This window comes from Chlorocebus sabaeus, chromosome 11 (genome assembly GCF_047675955.1).
Source record: "Chlorocebus sabaeus isolate Y175 chromosome 11, mChlSab1.0.hap1, whole genome shotgun sequence".
Lineage (NCBI taxonomy): Eukaryota > Metazoa > Chordata > Mammalia > Primates > Cercopithecidae > Chlorocebus > Chlorocebus sabaeus.
In genome coordinates, this window is record NC_132914.1 from 59,253,814 (window position 1) to 59,275,094 (window position 21,281).

The following is a 21,281-nucleotide window of genomic DNA, read 5'->3' on the forward strand; positions in this document are numbered from 1 at the left end:
TTATAAATTTTACTTTACTCAATTTTATTGTAACCAAAATGTTACAAAGACATTTCAGTAATTTCATTTTTAATTTGACTGCTGTTTGTTTTAGGTTTCTGTGTTTTATTGTATGATCTTTATTTTCGCTTCTTTGATCTGTATTTTTTAAGTATATATTCTATGTTTGATTCTATGAGTGATTACTTCAAAGAAAAATGCAAAATGTTATAGTTCTCTATAGTACTGTATCATAAACTACATTCTAGTAAACATTAGCTTAGGGGATCGTAATACACAGTCCTAAGGATCAGAAAAGCTAGAAATATAACAAACCTCTCCAAATGTTAATGGCTTACAAGAAATTAGCATTTTCTCTCACTGTTCTCCATGTTGGCTGGGCTCAACTCAGGGTCTCTTGGTTTCAGTCAGGTGACAAGTGTTCCAGTCATTCAAACTCAATTTGTGTGTGAGATGACTCTCTCTCCCCTCTGGTAGCTGATGCTAGCTGATGGCTAAGACTGAGTTGGGATTAACATGTGAAGTTTGCTTCTGACAACATGGTGGGCTGGATTTTAAAAGAGACTATGCCAAAGTGTTTTGAGAACCATAAGCAGAATCTGTAAGACTTTTTATCTAGCCTCAGAAGTCCCATAAAATGGCTTCTCATGTGTTCAGTTGGTCAGAAAAGTTATGAAGGCTAGCCCATATTCAAGTGGAGGGAAAATAATCATCAACTCTTGTTGGGAAGAACAGCATTCTCATGCAGGAAAGAAAGGAATTGGTGGAGTCTATCTTTTAGATACTTCTTGAAAAAATTACAATGTTGTTGAACATATTAAAGAAATAACTTGTATAATGGCTAACCAAATTATTTAATCTGAAAAAGTCTTTTACTCACACATAAACTATCGTCCTTATAGCAGTACACCCACAACAGTAGTTTCAGAAGTGTTATAGACCAGCATTTTCTCATAGAAATATAATACAAGACACAAGTAATTTTAAATTTTCTAGTTACCTTAAAAAATAAAAAGAAACAGCTAAAATTAACTTAGTAGTATAACCCAATATATCTAAAACATTATCATTTTGTCAATGAAAAGTGTCAAGCTCCACAAAATATTTTAAGAGATTTATTCTGAGCCATATATGAGTGACCATGGCCCATGACACAGCCCTCAGGAGGTTCTGAGAACGTTTGCCCAAGGCGGTCGGGGTGCAGCTTGGTTTTATACGTTTTAGGGAGGCATGAGACATCACTCAAATACATATAAGAAATACATTGGGTTGGTCCAGAAAGGCAGGACAACTCAAAGTGAGGGCTTCCAGGCTATAGGTAAATTTAAACATTTTCTTCTTGACAATTGGTTGAGCTTGTCTAAAGACCTAAGATCCACAGAAAGGAAATGCTCAGGTTAAAATGAAAGATTAAAAGATTGTGGAGACCAAGGTCCTTTTGAAGTCTTATAGTGGCTCACCTTAGAGGCAATAGATGACAAATGTTTCTTATCCAGATCTTTAAAAGGTGCTAGACTTGGCAGGCGCGGTGGCTCACACCTGTAATCCCAGCGCTTTGGGAGGCCGAGGCAAGTGGATCACAAGGTCAGGAGTTTGAGACCAGTCTGACCAACATGGAGAAACTGTGTCTCTACTAAAAATACAAAAATTAGCCAGGCGTGGTGTAATCCCAGCTACTCAGGAAGCTGAAGCAGGATAATCCCTCAAACCGGGGAGGCAGAGGTTGCAGTGAGAGGAAACCGCACTACTGCACTCCATCCTGGGTGACAGAGCGAGACTCCATCTCAAAAACAAACAAACAAACAAAAAAGATGCTAGACTTTTAGTTAATCTCTTTAGTATTGAGAGAGCCTGGAAGAAAATGATCTAGCTATGTTAATAGAGATTCTTCACAGATACAAATTTTTCCCCACAAAGGACAGCTTTGCAGGGTCATTTCAAGATATGGCAAAGAAACATGTTTTGGGGTAAAATATTTTTACTTTCTTCCTTGTCTTATAAAATTATATCAGAGTCAGGTTGGAAAGTAAGTCACGATATATAGGGTTAAATAAAACCCATCTGATGAGAATTTACAGTTTGTAGGGCTAGACTCCCTAGACCCCTTAGATAGGAATCTGGGCAAGAATTTAAAAATCAGAGCTTAGTCCTCAATTTCAACATGTAAACAATAGAAACATTATTAATAAAAATTTTGTAGTTACTTTTGTATTATGTCTTTGAAATCCAGTGTAGATCTTATCCTTAGAGCATATCACAAATGTTCCACAGTCACTTATGACTATTCTTTACAATGTTACTCTAGACTATAAACTCCTTGAAAGCAGGAATCATGTTCTCCTCAATCTTCTATCTCAAACATAAATGTGCTTGATACATAAGAAAAATTTGTGTGTTTGATACCTGATTTAAATAATGAATTTCAAAGTTAGAACTTTTATAAAGCATAGTCCCTCAAGCTTTTCTCTCTTTGTAAATTTTGAGGAGTCTCATGCCAGGATTCCCATATTCACTGCCAGCCTTTGTTAATATAATATGGAATTTGCTACTCAGTTTCAATATGAAATTTTATACTCAGTTATGGAATTTGCCACTCAGTTATTTTTAGTAGTCTCTCTTCACTTTTAGAAATAATTTGTACATTGCAAAAATTTTATTAAGAAATTAATAGCAATAATTTAGATCATTGGTTTTGTTGTTCAAAGCCAGTCATTCATTTGTTTCTCCTTTTATGCCACAGTAATTCTCAAGGTTACATTATTTGTCACATCATACTGGGTTGTAGAAATAAAATACAAAAACTCGAACAAATTTCTACTCTCATACCTTTTTTGTTTTTGTTTTTGTTTTTGTTGTTTTTTTTATTTGAGATGGAGTCTTGCTCTGTTGCCCAGACTGGAGTTCAGTGGAGCGATCTTGGCTCACTGCAACCTCCGCCTCCCAGGTTCAAGTGATTCTCCTGCCTCAGTCTCCCTCGTAGCTGGGATTACAGGCTCTCTTAACTATTATTTTCATTTCCTAAGGCCTTCATTTTTTTCTCACTCTTCTTGTAAAACATGTGTAAAAAAGGTACTTGAGTGATGCATTCCATGTGTCCTATAATAATTGTCAATATATTTCTGTTGATGCCAACTTAACTACATCCACAAGTTTATATTGCTATTTCATCTCTTGAAAAATGTGTATATATTGCTCCATTATCTTCAAACATAAACTGTTATAGAGGAAACAGCTGATCCCAGAATGATTGCTTTTTATTAGCATTGTTTTTCCTGACTAGTACTTAGATTATTCCTTTCTAACACGTCAAATTTTTTTCAGAATGTCTATTTTACTTAATTTCCTCTGGAACATGGTAAATTATTTTAATCTTTGCAAAGGCTCAAATCTTTTTGTTAGTTCTGGAAATATTTCTTCTGTTTTTTATCTCTGATTTCTGTGTATTTAATTTGTTTTATTTTCTTATTTTCTCAACTTAGTTTATATTGACTTTCTAAGCCATATATCAGTATCATATTTTTTCACAGCTTTGTAATTTATTTCACTTTCTCTTCTGTACTTTAAGGATATCTCAAGTCTCCTCTGCACAGAATTGCACACAGCTGTGCTATTGGGACTAAATTTTAGCCTACACTCCATGTGCCGAACAGGGTCCCCTGAGAGAAGCGGAAGCCACTGAGAGCTGAAACTTGGTCTTATTCTGTCATTTATAGGAGAACATTTTTCCTAATTCATCAGCCCAGATAAAGTACCTTTGTCTAAATTGTGTGAAGGGGGCTCTGAAATTATATTCAGAGAGTTGTTTTCTATTTTTCATTAATAATGTGTTTTTACTTCTTACTGGTCTTTCTGCGTCTCTATCAGATCCGCAGTTGTACTAAGCCTGCATCTCAATTGCTCACCTAAGTGTTATAAACCTACCTGATTACCCACTATTCATTTCTTCCCACTTACTACTTTTTGTTTGTTTGTTTATTTTCCCTCAACATTTGATTATGAACATCTAAGAAGTATACAGTAAACACACTCAAACCCCAGGACCTATATCTACAATTAACATTTTATATTTTATCACATCTCTCTCTAATTATTCATTTCTCTATTAACCCACCATCCATCTCACCTTTTTTTGATAAGTTTCCAAGTAAACACCAGAATGCCTCACCAGAAGCCAAGCTTTCACTAGAGCTTAACATTTCTTTATAGTTTTTTTCTGGTGTATTGTTTATATGTAACGACATGCAGAAATCATAAATGCATATTTATTATTTGCTGAGTTTCAACAAATGCATGAACCTGTGAAACCAAAGTCCTTACCAAGAAATGGGATGTTACCATAAGCCCACAAAGTTCACTGGTTCCCCCTTTCAAGTCAGTCCCTGCTTCTGTCCCCAATTCATATAAGTACCAGAGAGTGTGCACTCTTAAGTCTGACTCTTTTCATTCAATAAAATTGTGGGGGCTCTGCTTATTGTTGCATAAAATAGAACTTTCTCTTTTTATTGTTGAGTAGTATTTCATTGTATGACTATAACATAGTTTGCTTATCCAGGCTCCTATTGAGGGACATCTAGGCTATTTCCAGTTTAGGGCTATTTTTTTATTATTATTAATGCTAAGAACATTACTGTAGAAGTCTTTTGTGGACATATGTTATCATTCTCTTAGGTAAACATTTTGGAGTGAGATTATTGGATAATAGGATGGGTCTATGTGTAGTTTCCTAAGAAACTGAAAGATCTTTTGCGAAGTGGTTTTACTATTTTACAGCCCAACCAACAACATATGGGAGTCAGTTTACTCCACATCCTTGCCAAGGTAAATGATTGTAAGTCTTTTTAAGTCATTCTAGCAGATACGTACTTTACATTTTTTTCTGAGGACAATGATATTGAGCACTTTCATCTCATCCATATATCTTATTTTATGCACTGCCTACTCAAGTCTTTAGCTCACTTTTATTGGATTTTTTTTATTATTAGGCTGTATATATAAATGAATAACATTAGCCCCTTGTCAGCTATATCTTTTGAGAATATTTTCTCCCATTCTTTGATTTTCCTATTCAGTTTTTAAATGTCTGTGGATGAGTGGGATTTTCTAACTTTGAAAAAGGCTGATTTATTACTTTTATTTATAATTATGGCTTTACTATCTTCAGAAACCTACTGCCCAAATACAAAGATATTCTCCCCTGTTTTCTTCTACCAGCTATATATTTTTAGCTTTTCAGTTTAGGTGTACAGTCCAGTTTGAGTCAATATTTGTGTATTTTGTAAGGCAAGAGTCAAGGTCCATATTTTTCCAGTAGATATCCCATCTTTTTCAGTATATGTTGAAAAGACTTTCCTTTCAACATTACATGCTTTGACACCTTTGCTGAAATCAAAACATCACAAATGTGTGAATCTATTTAGGGCCCTTCCTATTTTTCTTTTTCTTTTCTTTTTTTTTTTTTTTTTTAACTTTCCTTCTTTTGATCTGCTTGTTGATCCCTAGGCCAACATCACACAGTGTTAATTACTATACATTTTGATGAATCAAAAGATTGATTTGGGAGAAGTGACACCTTAACAATATTGTCTTCCAATTCATGAACAACATTTATTCTCCATGTATTTATGACTTTTAAAATGTATCCCACAAATATTTTGTAGTTCTCAGTGTGGATGCCCTGCATAAAAATTTATTTGCACTGAAATTTATTTCTAAGTACTTTGTTACTGCTATTGTGAGATAATTATTTTTCTATTTCATTTTCCAAACTTTTGTGGCTAGTATCTAAAAATACAATTGATCTTTATACTGAACTTGCTAAATTGACTTATTCTAGTAGCTTTGTGAAAGATTAGTAGTTTCTAGATAAAAAATCATGACATCTTTAAAGAGAACACTTTATTTCTTCATTCTAATGTTTCTTCATTCTTTTGTTTACTTTTCTTGCTTTATTGTGTTGGTCAGGACCTCTGGTACAATAGCAGTGTACAATAGCAGTGGTGAGAGTCAGAAGATTTGCCATTATTTGTGCCATTATTTCATCAAACATTTTTTTCTATCCATTTACATGTTTTCTGTCTCTCTGAGACTCAGTTATATACATGTGCAATTACACATGTAGATATTGTTCCACACAGGTCTCTCAGCCCCAGTCAATTTTTATTTCAAGATTTTTTATTTCTGTTCTTCAGGTTTGATCATTTTCACTTATCTATTTCACTAAGTTATTTTTTTCTTCTTTTTCAGTGATTGCTTTTCTATATTCTCTCATATTACAAGCATATTTTACTTTGCTATCGAGCAGTTATAACAGCTGCTTTAAAAATGTATGTCTGCTAATTTCACCATCTAATTCACCTTATAGTCTCTATTGACTGCACTTTCTGTTCATAATAGAATATATGTTCTGTTCATAATAGAAATATACTAATATTTATTAGTATATATATGAATTTTGGATTTATTATTAGCATTGTGAATGATACATTACTGAAACAATAGATTCATTTCTTCTGAAAAATATTAATAAAGATTTTAGGAGACATTATCTTGGATGAATTCAAATCCCAAACTCTGAAGTACCACGTTAGATATTTTAGTCTCAGTTGAGTTATTGCGATAGAGTCTGCCCCCATGCATATAGTTCTAGAATCAGCTACAGGTAAGGGAAGAATTTACAGATAAGATCTCCAGGTATCCTTGTCTGACTCTCTCTTTTCTGAACTTTCCCCTTTCACTTTCTAACTTCTGTAGGTGCCTTGAACTTTGTCTTCTGGTTCTTCCATCCAGTAATACTGAAGTTGTTTATTTGAGTTTCATCAGCCCTGCATGATGCTGACTGGAGTCTATCCTGGGGATAAAACTTTTTAAATAGTAGAAAATTTACCGAATAATATTTCCTTCTTTCAAGTCAAGCTCCCTCCAATATCTGCCTCTTTTGGTTCACATTATAATGACTTCATATATATTTTTTTCTATTTTGTCAGACTTTATAATTGTTATCTGCAGAAGAGTTCATGTGAGAAGAGTTGTCGGATATTATTACCATAAGTCAAATTTATCTTTATAACATTTTGTTAAAGTAACTTAGTCTCCTGACCTGTCAAATTTTCTCCTTTTGTACTTTGTTGATTGCATCCTAGTGGACTAGTTTAGCATACTTCTCTGTCCTTGGCATCTCCTATAAATTGACATTTGGATCTAGAAACTTGATATAATTTTGTTTAAAATTCTTTTTGACTACACTATTATATTTCTTCCATGGTTTTGTGTTCTGTTAAGCATCACAAAATGCCTCATTGTCTCTCTTTTTAGGATGTCAGCAGCTATAGATGGTCAATGCCTGGATTCATTATAAAGTAATGTTTTTTAACTTAGACCCTTATGCATGGATAATCACAATGAGGATCTGGAGACAGGGAACCTAAGACTGTTTCATGTCGACTTCCTAGAACTAAATTGAAAGGAAAACCCTAACTTTCCACACCTAAGTAACAAAAGAAGCAGAGGATACACCCTTTGCAAACCCTCCACCTTTTCTGTGTAGCAGATGGGAAATTGGCTGTCTGCAACAAATCAGACTGATTGCAGGCTGAGTCTTTGTTTGCATAGAAGCATAACTTTGTAACTTCACCCTAGCCTCTGATTGGTTGCTTTTAGCAACCAATCATATGTTTGCAGAAGAATGTGACCTTTGTAACTTCACTTCAGGTTCTGGTTGACTGCTTTCTGCAACCAATCAGACTGATTGCAGGCTACCACTTTATTTACATGAGGTGAGCATGATGTAGCCAATGGGAAACTTCTAGGGGGTATTTGGACCCAAGAAGATTCTGTATCCAGGCCATTGAGCCACTGCTTGGTCTGTTCCCATACTGTGGAGTGTACTTTTGTGTTCAGTAAATCCCTGCTTTCATTCTTTTGTTGCTTTATTCTTTCTTTGTCTTGCTGAGCGTTTTGTCCAATTCTTTGTTCAAGATGCCAAGAACCTAGACAACTTGCAGTCACGACCCTCTACTGGTGACAACAATGTCTGAGTATTTTAAACTTTACTAAGCATTGTCAAATGTGCTCTATATAGTAAAATTTCTATGTAGACTACCACTGACAATGAGCAAGAAGTACTGTTTCTCTACACCCTAATGGCACATCATTTTGGAATAATATTTAAATGTTGTCATTTTTTACAGGTGAGAAATATATCCAACTGAGGCTTTAATTATATTTAGTCACAAATGAAATTAACCTTGTTTTCTTAGGGTCTTTGTTGTTTGTTTGTTTTGGGGTTTTTTTGTTTGTTTGTTCGTTTTAGCTATTCGGTGTCTCTTCTATATCTTGCTTCTCATTTGACCAGTTCCAATTAGATCATATAATTTGTCCTTATTGATTTGTAAAAGTTCTTAATATATCAATTTTAATCATTATACATATCTCTTTCCAGTTTTTATTTTACTACGTAATTTTAAACAATTGAATATTGTGGTAGGCAGAATAGTAGCCCCTCAAAGATGTCAATGTCCTAATGCCTAGAATATCTGAATATAGTATGCTACATAGCAAAGGGGAATTAAGCCTATATGTGGAATTAAGGTCACTAATCTGCTGACTTTAAAATAGGAAGAGTGTCCTAGATCCTCTTGGTGAGCCCAGTTAAGGACTCACAGGAGTCCTTAAAAGTAGAAGAGAAAGGTAGAAGAAAAGGTCAGAGTAATGCAATCTGAAACTTACTTAACTTGTTGTTGTTGTATTTGAAGATGGAGGAAGGGAGCCATGAGCCAAAAAATGCAGGCAGCCTTTAAAAGCTGGAAAAGATAGCTAGAAAATTCCCCCCACAACCTCCAGCAATGAAAGCAACCCTACTGATACCTTGAATTTTAGGCCAGGAAAATTCGTCAGACTTTTCACCTACAGAACTATAATATATGTGTGTTCTTCTAAACCACAAAGATTGTGATATTTGTTATAGAAGTCATAGAAAACAAGTAAAAATGTAAAAAAATTCATAATATACAGATGATGGTAACATAGTGTAATGAACCATGCTGTGCCCTTAACATAGGTTTTTAAAAAATTAAGTCATGGCCAATATTATTTACAATACCCATATGTACTGAGTTACAATCCAGAGTATTTTGAAGTAACCCAGACATTTTATCATTCCTTTATAAATATTTAAGATATAATTATGAATTATAAGCTTTTTGAAACATAACCAAAATATTATTTTATACCTGAAACTTCATAATCATACCTAACACCATAAATATCCTGTCATTGTTATCTTTTTCTTTTATACTTCATTTGTTTGATATATGCATCCAAATGAAATCTATTCCTTGCAACTCATTGATATGTCATTGTTTATTTTCATCTATAGGTTCTCTCTTCATCTCTTTTAATCTTGTTTGTTTATTGATATCATCATGCTCTTTATTCCAAAAAGCTTTTATAGTCTAGATTTTGCTGATTGTATATCCATGCACAGTTGAACAAGTTCATCTATGCCCTGTAGTTCCTGTAAATTTGTAGTTAGCTCCTGAGGTTTCATCAGTTTCAAATTTCATTTTTTTAGTAAAAATATTTCATAGATGTTTTCCACTTCTCTCTGCAGACATATAACATATAGTTCTTTTTACTTGTTTTAAATATTTTTACTAACATGTGCTATCACACAAAAAAGTTCATATGTGTTCAAACAAATATATGTTCATGTATTACAGTAAAATACAAATTTATTTATTATTTTCTCTATATTATTCAAATCCTATAATCCTTTTTGTTTCTTTTTTTTATTTTTACACATTTGCAGGGTACAAGTATAGGTTTCTTATTTGCATATGTTGTGGGAAGAGGTGAAGTCTGGAGTTTTAATGTACTGATCGCCTGAATAGAGAACATTGTACCCATACGTAATTTTTCAACCCATACTACCCCCCACCCACCCACCCTTTGTAGTCTCCATTGTCCATTATTCCTGTGTGTCCATGCATACCCACTGTTTAGTTTCCACTTATAAATGAGAACCTGCAGTATTTGACTTTCTGTTTCTGAAGTTATTTCTCTTAGGAGATAACTTAGGAAACGGCCTCCAGTACCACCCATGTTGCTGCAAAAGACATGATTTCATTATTTTTAATGGCTGAGTAGTGTTTCATGGTATCTATCTATCTATATCAAATTTTTATTACTAAGTTCTCCATTGATGGACACTTAAGTTGATTCCATATTTTTGCTATTGTGAATAGTGCTGTGATAAACATATGAGTGCAGGTATCTTTCTGATGTGCTTTTTTTTTTTTCCATTTGAGTATAAAACCAGTAATGGAATTGTTGGATCAAATAATAGTAGAATCTTATAATCTTTAACTCCACTTAACTCCACTCATCTTTTGTGAGATTTTTGTCATGCACTTAGTTCTACACATAATTTAAACTGTAAACGTCACTACACTTTTTTAAATTCAGTATTCTCTTATATGTATCCAGATTTTTTTCTTGAGTTTTATATTCCTTCTTGAATTTTTGCATCCAATATTCTTCTACCAAAATTCTCTTTAGTATTTCTTTAATTGCAGGGTGGCCTAAAAGAATGTTTCTACTTTTTGCTTAAAATAATTCTGTTACAATTTTATTTTGAAAGATATTTTCAATAAGCACAAAATTCCAGCTTGTGATTCTTGTAGTTTGTTTGTTTCCAACATTTTAAGTTTGTCATTGTATTGTTTCATGGTTTTTATTCTCTCCAGGGAAACAAATTATCAATCTTATTGATACCCCCTTGAGGTAATGTATCTTTTTTCCCTGTGGCTAACTATACCATTTCTTCTTTATCTTTAGTTTTAACAAGTTTTACTATGATATGCTACATGAGTTTTTAAAATTTATTTATCCTACTTGGGATTTGTTAAGTATTTTGAATTTGTTGGTTGGTATTTTCTACTGGTTTTAGAAACTTTTCATCTATTACCTTTCAAATATTGTTTCTACTTATTTCTCTTTTTCTGCAACTACAATTATATATATTTTAGATTTTTCAAGCTTATCTCTAATATTTCTATTTGGTTTGTGTTTTATTCTTCTAGTTTGTGCTGTATTTTTGATATTTTCTATCAACCCATCTTTTGTTTAACAAACTATTTTGTTTTTGAAATTGTCTTGCCTCTTTTCATGTCTAATAAATTTTTGTATCATGTTATACTTGTTTATAAATGAACTATAGAAGTCCCAGGAAATAATATGCTTCATGAGAGGTGATTCCTGTGTTAGGTAGATAGCGTAAGGGTATATTATTCTTTCCTTTCCTCTGTTAGGTAGATAGTATAAGGGTATATTTTCTGTATGGCCTTTCTATACTTCCTGATTTACAGTCTAGTGAGTCTTCATCTTTTCAACCTTAAAGAACAGAGGAAGATTCAGTAGGTCTTTTTCTCCTATCAGGTCTTTGTTTCGTATTTCTGAAACACCAAAAAAATTGAAAGAGATTTTATTCTTCTCTTTAGTATCCTTTAACCCACTTTTTTTATTTTTAAAATTATTTATCTATTTTTATTTATTTATTTTTTGAGATGGAGTTTCGCTCCTGTTGCCCAGGCTGGAATGTAATGGCAAGATCTCGGCTCATCGCAACCTCCACCTCCCAGTTAACCTACTTCTTGAACCTCTTATTCAGGTCAACATTTAGCAAATTTCTCATGAAAAAATCTAACCGTGCATTTTAGGCTCCTTGTGTTTCCAGTGTCCCACAGGTCCTGGGCAACCACTGAAATCTTTGTTGTTTTCTCTTCACCCAGAAGAGATCTTCTGTCTATACCCAGCCTGCTCCTTATCCTAAATCTAACATAGGACAATGCCCACAAGGGAAAATAAATAATTGTTGAAAATAAGAACTCTTCTTAGGAATTTTAACCCACCTAGTTCTTATTACTTCTATAGATTACTAATATCTTTAAAAACATAAGGTTTTATTCCATATTACTTGTCCAGTCTTTTCCAGTTTTTGCAGTGAAACTACTGACCTCCCATTACCTATTATATTCTATCAAAAGCAGAAATTATTCTGTTATATTTTAATTTCAGATAATTTTTCTTAAGATTTTCTGGTCATGTTTTTAGAAGCCAAATATCTGTACATCCTAACCAACCATTCATTCATCCAACACCTATTTATAAAATACTTATCAAACAGTTGGTTTCTTAATTATGATTTCTATCATAATTTTCAGATCTAAGTAGTTCCTTGGAGTCTTCATCATAATGTTCCATTTTGTGTGACAATTTTCTTCCCACAACTTCATGTTGATTTAATTGTTTTTGTTGTTTATTTTCAATAAAGAAACAGTAACTTGGCTTAGGAATATCAGTAAAAAGAGAATAAATATTACCTTTCATTCACTCACTGTGTATTAGGCTTTTATAAAAAGACTACTTGTCTGCTTAGTGTAAACAGATACAGAAAGCAATGAATAATCCATTTACATGGATCCATAGGAATTAATCTGGTTCACCTTTGTGGAACAAAGGCATATCTCTGCCCTCACTCCGTGATTCTCTATCAGAAACAGAAATAAACTGTTTCAGTACAGCACAGCATGCATTTCTTTCTTATGTAGGCTAATTATATGAAAGACCATGCTTTCAGGCATGTACACACACACACATGTTTCATCCTCCACTTCCATCTATACTGCTGGAATTATATATATTTATGTACATAAATATATATAATTTGCTAATATGATTAACAAAAAATTATATCTAACAGAATGCCATATCCTAATGTGCACCATCTTCAACTCTTCCTAGTAGATGAGGGCCCCAAAGCATGTAGAATGTACAAATGGGTCCTAGAGAAAGGATGTTTCTGATTCTGCTTTAGATACCAAAACTGAATCACAAGGGATTGATTGCCAATTTTCTTGATGCTACATAATCACAAAACTAGAAGCATATAGTAAGAAGAACTGAACCCACTTCATAAGAGATAGGCCTACTCTATTTCAAAATGGCGAAATATGTCACAATGTTATCTCTGACTTCTGCTCAATCGGATCTATGGTGATTGTAATTTATCCCCAGTTTCATTCAAATGGTATTCCTAAATGCAGTTAATTTCAGATAAATTAATCAATGAAAACATTAATTCAATTTATACAATGTAACTAAGATGATAATTATAAGATTGCAACAATAATAATACAGGTCAATATTAGTTGCATAGCAGCTAGCACAGAGAGTTCAAGTATTCCTGATTACTCCCTCCCTTAAAGAGAAGCACTGATAGAGGTAGGTAAAGTATAAGGATCAAGTATAAGGATTCCATCTTGCAATCATCTCAGGGTTAGCTTTTGGGGTACTAGGGAAAACAATTAAAAGTCCTGCTTCTTTGCACCATGGGCTCTTTCCCTTTTTCTGGAATAGAAGGCATAGCATCTTTTTGGAACAAATACTTTGGATTCTCTTTTGAGACCTTGATCGCTTGTAACCCCTTAAGGCTGGTACAAAGTGGCTGTTAACTATTTTGTAATGGTTTCTTGTCCTGGGGAAGCCTAGAACTGTAGTTTCAACAGAAGGCAATTTTGTATCACAGAAAACATTTTACATGCTACAATGAGCAGGACAGCCCCCTACAACAAATAATTATTCATCCCCAAATATCAATGTGTTGGGGTTGAAAAACCATGGCCTACAATGACCAGATTAAAAAAGAAGAAAAACATAGGTGACACGGGTACTTATATTATGCAAGTCAAAATACTAAGTACTTAACATATATTATTTCTAATTTTTATTATCAAAACAACTCTGTCATGTAAGTATTATTACCTCCATGTTACACATAAAGGCATTGTATGGGACGGGTGGATAGATAGATAAATTTAAAATATTACAAATAACCCTAAAAGTATATTAGCTTTTTTTTTTTTTTTTTTTTTTTGATAGAGTCTCGCTCTTTTGCCCAGGCTGGAGTGAAGAGGCACAATCTCAGCTCACTGCAACCTCCGCCCCACGGGTTCAAACGATTCTCCTGCCTCAGCCTCCCAAGTAGCTGGGATGACAGGCGCCTGCCACCATACCTGGCTGATTTTTGTATTTTTAGTAGAGACGAGGTTTCACCATGTTTGCCAGGCTAGTCTCAAACTCCTGACTTCAGGTGATCCACCCGCCTCGGCCTCCCAAAGTGCTAGGATTACAGTCGTGAGCCATTGCACTCGGCCAGCATATTTTAATTAACTAAATTTTCCAGTGTTCAGAAAATACTATAACAGATCGAACTTCCGATACCTTGCCTGATAGCTCACAGAGCCACAATTAAATCCAAGTCTGTTTCACTGCAAAAGGTATTTCATTTTACTTTCCATGGTATCATTTTAACTCTAATAACAGATATGCATATGACAGCATTTCATTCATCCAAGCCATTGGTGACAACTCGTACAACTGCTCTATTGCTCTCAGGTGTGACTCAACACAGAGAGGATCAGGCTGGATGTATTCACATGTGCGCAGCTTGATACAGTTTCACAAAATATCTTTGATACATTATCTTATCCTCCAAACAAACTTTGAAGTAAATAAAATTGTATACACCAGTATGCCTATGAGAAAACTGAGGTTCCATAAATTAAGTAAGCAGAGGCTCAAACCCAGATCTTTCCAATTCTTTTCATTAACTTTACTAAAAAAGCCATTCTTACCTGAGCTTTCCTCATGTGCACCATAAGTGTTTCTCCAGTGTCTCTCAAACATTGGAACAAGGTGACACACATAGACAGTGATAATATTTCCTCAGTCACTTTGGGCAAAGAAAGGTGTTATTTGCTCATCATCCTGGAGATTCACCTATTCCAAACTTGCTCATCATCCTGGAGATTCACCTATTCCAAACTTGCTCATCATCCTGGAGATTCACCTATTCCAAACCTTCACTGGTCACAAGAGCTGCAAGGATCAATAATTTGGAACACCTGTATCCCACACTGGTGCATTGTAGACACTGATTGAGATGATCTAGTTAGTCTCACATGTAGGCTTTCTGAGACTTCTCAGTTTTCTCCATTGTTCACTAAAATGTGGTAGACAAAACTATTAATATTATATCAATAAGAGCATGTTATATGTAAAATTTTATAACCAACCTGAAAATGAATATCACCCACGTCAGATGCCCTAGTTATACAAACATATTTTGATGTTTACTAATCTTTTAAACATTATAGGACTATTAATTCAAACACTATTCAAAATACTACTGGGGATGGATTTTAAAAAAAAGTTGCCTCCTAAGACAGCACAAATGGCAAGGATGTTTCATTCAATATGTTTGCTCTCTTCATCAACAGAAATCAGTAAGAAAAAATGAATTATGATATAATCATGTTCTTTTCTAGTGCACCATTAATCCCTCTTTGCCTGCTATTATAATTCACTTTAGCAAACAAAAACAATATTTGTGATGACATATTAGCTCAAATTTAGTGTAATGTGTCAGGAAACAGAAATATGAATCTCAGACATAATAACATGTCAATATGAGTAAATTTCTTTCTGTGCTTCAGTCACTTTTCAGCTTATTTCTCCCCCATTGGCTTTTGCTTTCTTCAAATAACACTTCCCAGTCCCCATCACACCATTATAAATAAGTTTTAAACCTTTTTGAATTAAATAATTTCACAGTTTCTTCTTGGCTAATCTTTTTCTCTAGCTCATCTAGAATTTATATGAAATGTGAACAGATCAAATAATCACATGCATTCTATTTCTTACTTGAATGTGATAATTGTTAACATCTTCTTGTAGTATTTTCTATTACCATGAATAAGATCCTATCAATTCACTTCATCAAAGATGCTGAAAAGATTAACCAGAATATATTAAATATTCTAGCCTATTTGATGAATTTTCGTTGAATTGTGATTGTGAGAGATGGTACAATTTTCAAATATGATATCTCATATTAGAATATGTTTAGTAGTTTTTTAATAACTAGAAGCTTTAAGTTGCTGTGTTAACAATATTTAGTAATTTAATAATTAAGTCTCCTGGTAAGAGAAGTCACATGCTTATGGAATTCCAGAAAATCAGCAGCCTGTCACCTGTGAATGAATTGTCCAAAACCTAGCCCCAATAATTCAAATATTATAAGCTCAGGTACCCACTCTTTCAAAAAAAAATCTGATATTTGTACCCCACACTTCTTTTTTACATAGAAATTAAACTGAAAAAAATCTTTGTGATCGACCTTTTTTTGGTAGCTAAAAAAATTTAGCTCTAACCCAAAAGTAAATTTTAAACTATAAACCATGTTTCTAACTGCAACTCCTGCTTACAGCTACATACACACACGCACACACACACACACGAACACACAAATTCCTTCTCACTGTTTCTTCTAAGTAGAGAATTGTGTTTATGAATTGAGAAAAAAAATTTGAAAATAGCTTTTAAATTATGACTCATAATTTGTGAACTATTAACAGAAAGTTTTTTCAAATGTAAATCTGTTTAGGTCTCTCCTCTGTTTAAAAGTCTTCAACAATTCCACCTCCCTTCCTTACCCCTCCAACTTCCAGATAAATACTAAACCCTTTGTTAGGCATCCAAGGCCCTTTATAATTAGACCTAAGCTTATTTCTTGTCTCTCACTCCTCATTATGCCTTTAGATTCATTCAAATCTGTCTGATGCTTCTTGAATCTGCAAACCATGACTACTCTTAATTCATATCTTTGCCTAGAAATGCCTTTCCCAGGTTTCTACATCTGCAAAGCTCATTTTTCCCCCACAATGAGAGTCATCTGCATCCCTGCCTTATTTGCTCCTATGGCCCTAGTCTACTGCTCAGTCTTATGCTACCTTGTTCAGACCTCTTTCTCAGAGCACAAAAAATTTCGAAAGAACAGGAATGTTTGATCCTGCTCCAAGAAACATAAAGGACCTTAGAATGTGCATTTTGTACAGTAAACTTACACATTTCAACCTAAACTTTTTTTTCCTAATAACCCTATTTCTTCAGTTAATTGGTTTTTCATCTTGTTGGATTATATCACTACCTTTTTAAATAAATAAATATAACTGTATTAATTTAAAAGCTGGCATTAGAATTCTTTTAGAGAAAATTGTCTTTATTAGGAAGCATGTATTTAAGCCAGGGAGAAAAGGTAAGCCCAGAGGGAATGCGTTGGCAGGCTTCAAGACAACAAAAGAGATCATCAGATTCCTCTGCAACAACAAAGAAGAGGAATTCCTGGTAAGAAAGAGGGAGAAAGCAGAGAGGAAGGCAGAAGGCAGTATAGTAGAGCGTTTTAGTTTGAGTTTTGACTAACACAGAGGAATTTAGGAATGGAATGATTTTAAGATTAATATTAAGCTGGTTTTATTAATATAATACAAACCTTCTCATCTTCCAGACACTGAGTAAATATCCTGCATCAAAGAACAGAATTCAACCTCCGTGATGTCTAGATTTATATTAAGGACACTGAGGATGATGTAAGAGGATCTCTAAACTAAGCTAATTGTGGAAGTGGGAGCTTAGAGTAAGGTGAAACCATGAGAAGGTAGAAACTCCTTAACTTTCCAAGAATATGGTGCTAGGCACTGGCCACAATCTATGGAAAATAAGTTAAGTCAATTTAAGCTGTACTTTGAGGACAGTGTGACTCCATCTGATAGCTACTATAGAAGAAAATCAATTATAGCACCATTAACATAAGACTGTTTGAAAATGCTTAGCAGGAGAAGGCTTTCAATGATTGTTCTAATTTGGGAAATAAGGGGGATAATTTTATTGGATTTTAGCAAGAAAGGTTGCATCATTTTCAGATAATTTTAAGAACAGTGTAAGGACAAAACAAATTTGAAATAAGAGGTTTAATTCTTCTGTTGAAAATAAAGGAAGAGGGAAATAAGGGGGATAATTTTTATTGAATTTTAGCAAGGGAGGTTGCATCGTTATCAGATAATTTTAAGAACAGTGTAAAGACAAAAACAAATTTGAAATAAGAGGTTTAATTCTTCTGTTGAAAATAAAGGAAGAGCACTCTCTCACTCTTTTTCTTGGAGCATTTACTTTAGAAAGCTTATAAAAGTTCTTTTTCTGGGGTTTTTTTTTTTTTTTTTTTGAAATGTATGTAAATTTTTCCAGAAGCTATAAAAGCATCTTGCCAGCTTTGTGATCCGGGGATGTCTTTCTCAAGACCTAGGCTCCATATCTTTAAAGTGTAAACACCAAGGAAGATAGCACCCTTGCCTCTCAGTCTCTGTGGGAGGTTAGGAGCCTAACTTTAGCCAGGGCCTGGCTCCAAGTTGCAAACCTACCTCCTGTTGTAAAGATGTATGTTTTTCTTTTATATAAAATCAAGTTTCTAATATAGATGGTCATCCTAATTACACAATGAATTTAGGATGAACTATGTATAATAAATGGTGCCATCAGCATTCTTGATTGAGGACTAGTTATTGTTTATCTTGAGAACGTGAATGTAATGATTTGTTACTGCCTAGCTACACAAAACGGTGAGATTTCTTTCTGTCTTTGCAACCTCTTAGCGGATTGCCTGCAGTATCACATCTCTGTTTAATATTTATTCAATAATAAAACTGTTTTCATCTTCTGCTACATTTGTGGAGAAGTTTTCTGGGTTGGGAGAATAATTTCTTTTTGTTTTTACTTATATTTTTCAAACAATAGTTGGTCAAAAAATGGTTCTCTCAAAAAGAAGGAATTTTTCTTGTGTATCAGCAGGCATTAGGCAATTTGCTGCCACTGGAAAATTTGGATTTTATTGAGCGAGAAGGAAGGAAGGATTGTTACACAGTTAGGAACTAAGATCTTCTGCAAAAGATGGCGGAGAAAAACAGCTGCGGGAGGGAGGAGGGATGCAAAGACACGTGAGGACCACAGTGGGGAATTCTCATTTCTTCAATGCCTTATGCTGGGTTCCAGAAATTAGCCAACATAATTATTTATTGATTTGAATTCTCCCTCTCTCACAAACACACTGACATCAAAGGGATTGTATAATTCATAGTTGAATCCTCAGTATCTAGAATTTTCTACCATCTAATAGATACTGAAATTAATAACTGACAAACTTTGCCCAGTCTTAGGCCTCAACCACAAATTAGTTTTAAAACAGAGCTAGATATTTTACAGTACGCTGGTAAAAATCTGAGGTCACAGCCTGGGCAACATAGTGAGATCCTGTCTCTACAAAAATCTAAAAAATCATAGCTGACCGTAGTGGCACATTTCTGTAGGTCTAGCTACTCAGGAGGCTGAGGTGGGAGGATCACCTGAGCTCAGGAAGATTGAGGCTACATCACACCACTGCTCTCCAGCCTGAGTAACAGAGCAAATCCCAGTCTTGAAAAATAAATAAATAAATAAATAAATAAATGATAAAAGCTGAGGTCTTACAGATGAAAATGAACTTTTAGGACAGGCGCAGTGGGTCACGCCTGTAATATCAACACTTTGGGAGGTCAAGACCAAGGCAGGCAGATCGCTTGAGCTCAGGAGTTGGAGACCAGTCTGGACAACATGGCAGAAACCCTATCTCTACAAAAAATGCAAAAATTAGTCGGGCGCGGTGGCTTGAACCTTTAGTCCCAGTTATTCAGGAGACTGAGGTGGGAAGATCACTTTAGCACAGGAGGCTGAGGTTGCAGTGAGCTGAGATCGCACCACTGCATTCCAACCTGGGTGACGCAGTAAGACCTTGTTTCTAAATAAATAAATAAACAAACAAACAAGCGAACTTTTATGTATTTCATGAACTTATTTCTCGGATCCTTTGTTAAAAAGAGTAACTGGGCTCACAAGAATCTATAATCACCTGAAATCATCAATTTCAATTTGCTTTAGCAATTTAGCTCTTTCCCTGCGGTAGTTTTGTTTAGTTAGTTGGTACTTTGGTTTGGTTTGATTTTTAATCTCTATTTCAATATTCTCTCTGCTCACCATCCTAACACCTTTTCATTATCAAACATTTCTTCATTGTTCACATGTTCCATAGTTTTTCCAATAATAGATTATTATGTAGGGTTCTCCCTAAAGGACCAAGATGGTAAAAGAAAGAACACAGAGAGTTAAAGAAATCAAAGGACATGGTTAACTAAATAATAATCTCAACTCAATTTATCTTAGTTAATTTGCTATTAGCATAATCAGTGCCTGAATCTTACTTATATTGTAGATCCGCTTGGAAGAAAATACTGTTTTCTATGTGTTTGCCATAGCATAAATGCAATACTGCGAGGAATCCCATAAAAATTTCTCTTCTTTTATTCTTGCTAGATGTGGCTCTGTAACTTTGAAAATTCCTTTTCAAGGTTACGTTCTGGGATTTACAGCTCTGAAACATGAAGTTGGTGAATATATAACTAACTCCCTTTGCTTAAAAAAAAGTCAAGCATATGGGAGATGAATGTAGAGTGAATGTTTTCTCGAAGACAAACACAAATAATTAGCTATGGAATCTCACAATTACAGAAAAGCAGGAAGTATATATAGTCTAAATCACATATATAGAGATTGGAAAATGAATGGCTCAAATATAATTTACAACTAGAGAAGTGGAATTTTGAAAATGAAAGAACATTGCTGAATTTTGCTTTAAAAACTTAGGAAAGGAGACGCGATGACTAGAAAAGGCGAGGGAAAGACTGAATTGATACAGTGGCAACAAGAGAATAGATCATGATAGAGGCAGAGAAGTTGATAAACAAAACTAGCAAATTAGTAGAATAGCTACTGCTGTGCAAGACTTGCCCTTGTGTCAAGGATGATGTTTCCATTCCATGACACCAACCAATAGATTGCTTGGACTGTTTCTTATACTTCTCTACTTTATCTTCCCTCTTTATAAAAGAGCCCCATCCCCTGAAGAGCCTGAATGAAAACTCAAAATTCACTATTTAGCACAATATAAACTCCAGATATTACAAAACTGTCTCAATTAAAACCTTTTGCTCCGTTGTCTCCCCTACTATACTTGTACTTAGCAGATTATGTGAATGAGTTTTTGGTTTTTAAAAATAGTCTCCTCACAAGGGATTGTGAATGTTGTTTACAGAATACAAAAATTAAAGAAATAACTGGAGGCCAGGTTTGGTGACCCTCATGCCTGTAATCCTAGCACTTTGGGAGGCTGAGGTGAACAGATCGCTTGAGCCCAGGAGTTCAAGACCAGTCTGGGCAACATGGTGAAAACCAGTCTCTACAAAAAATACAAAACTTAGCCAGGTATGGTGGCGTGTGCCTGTAGTTCCAGCTACTTGGGGAAC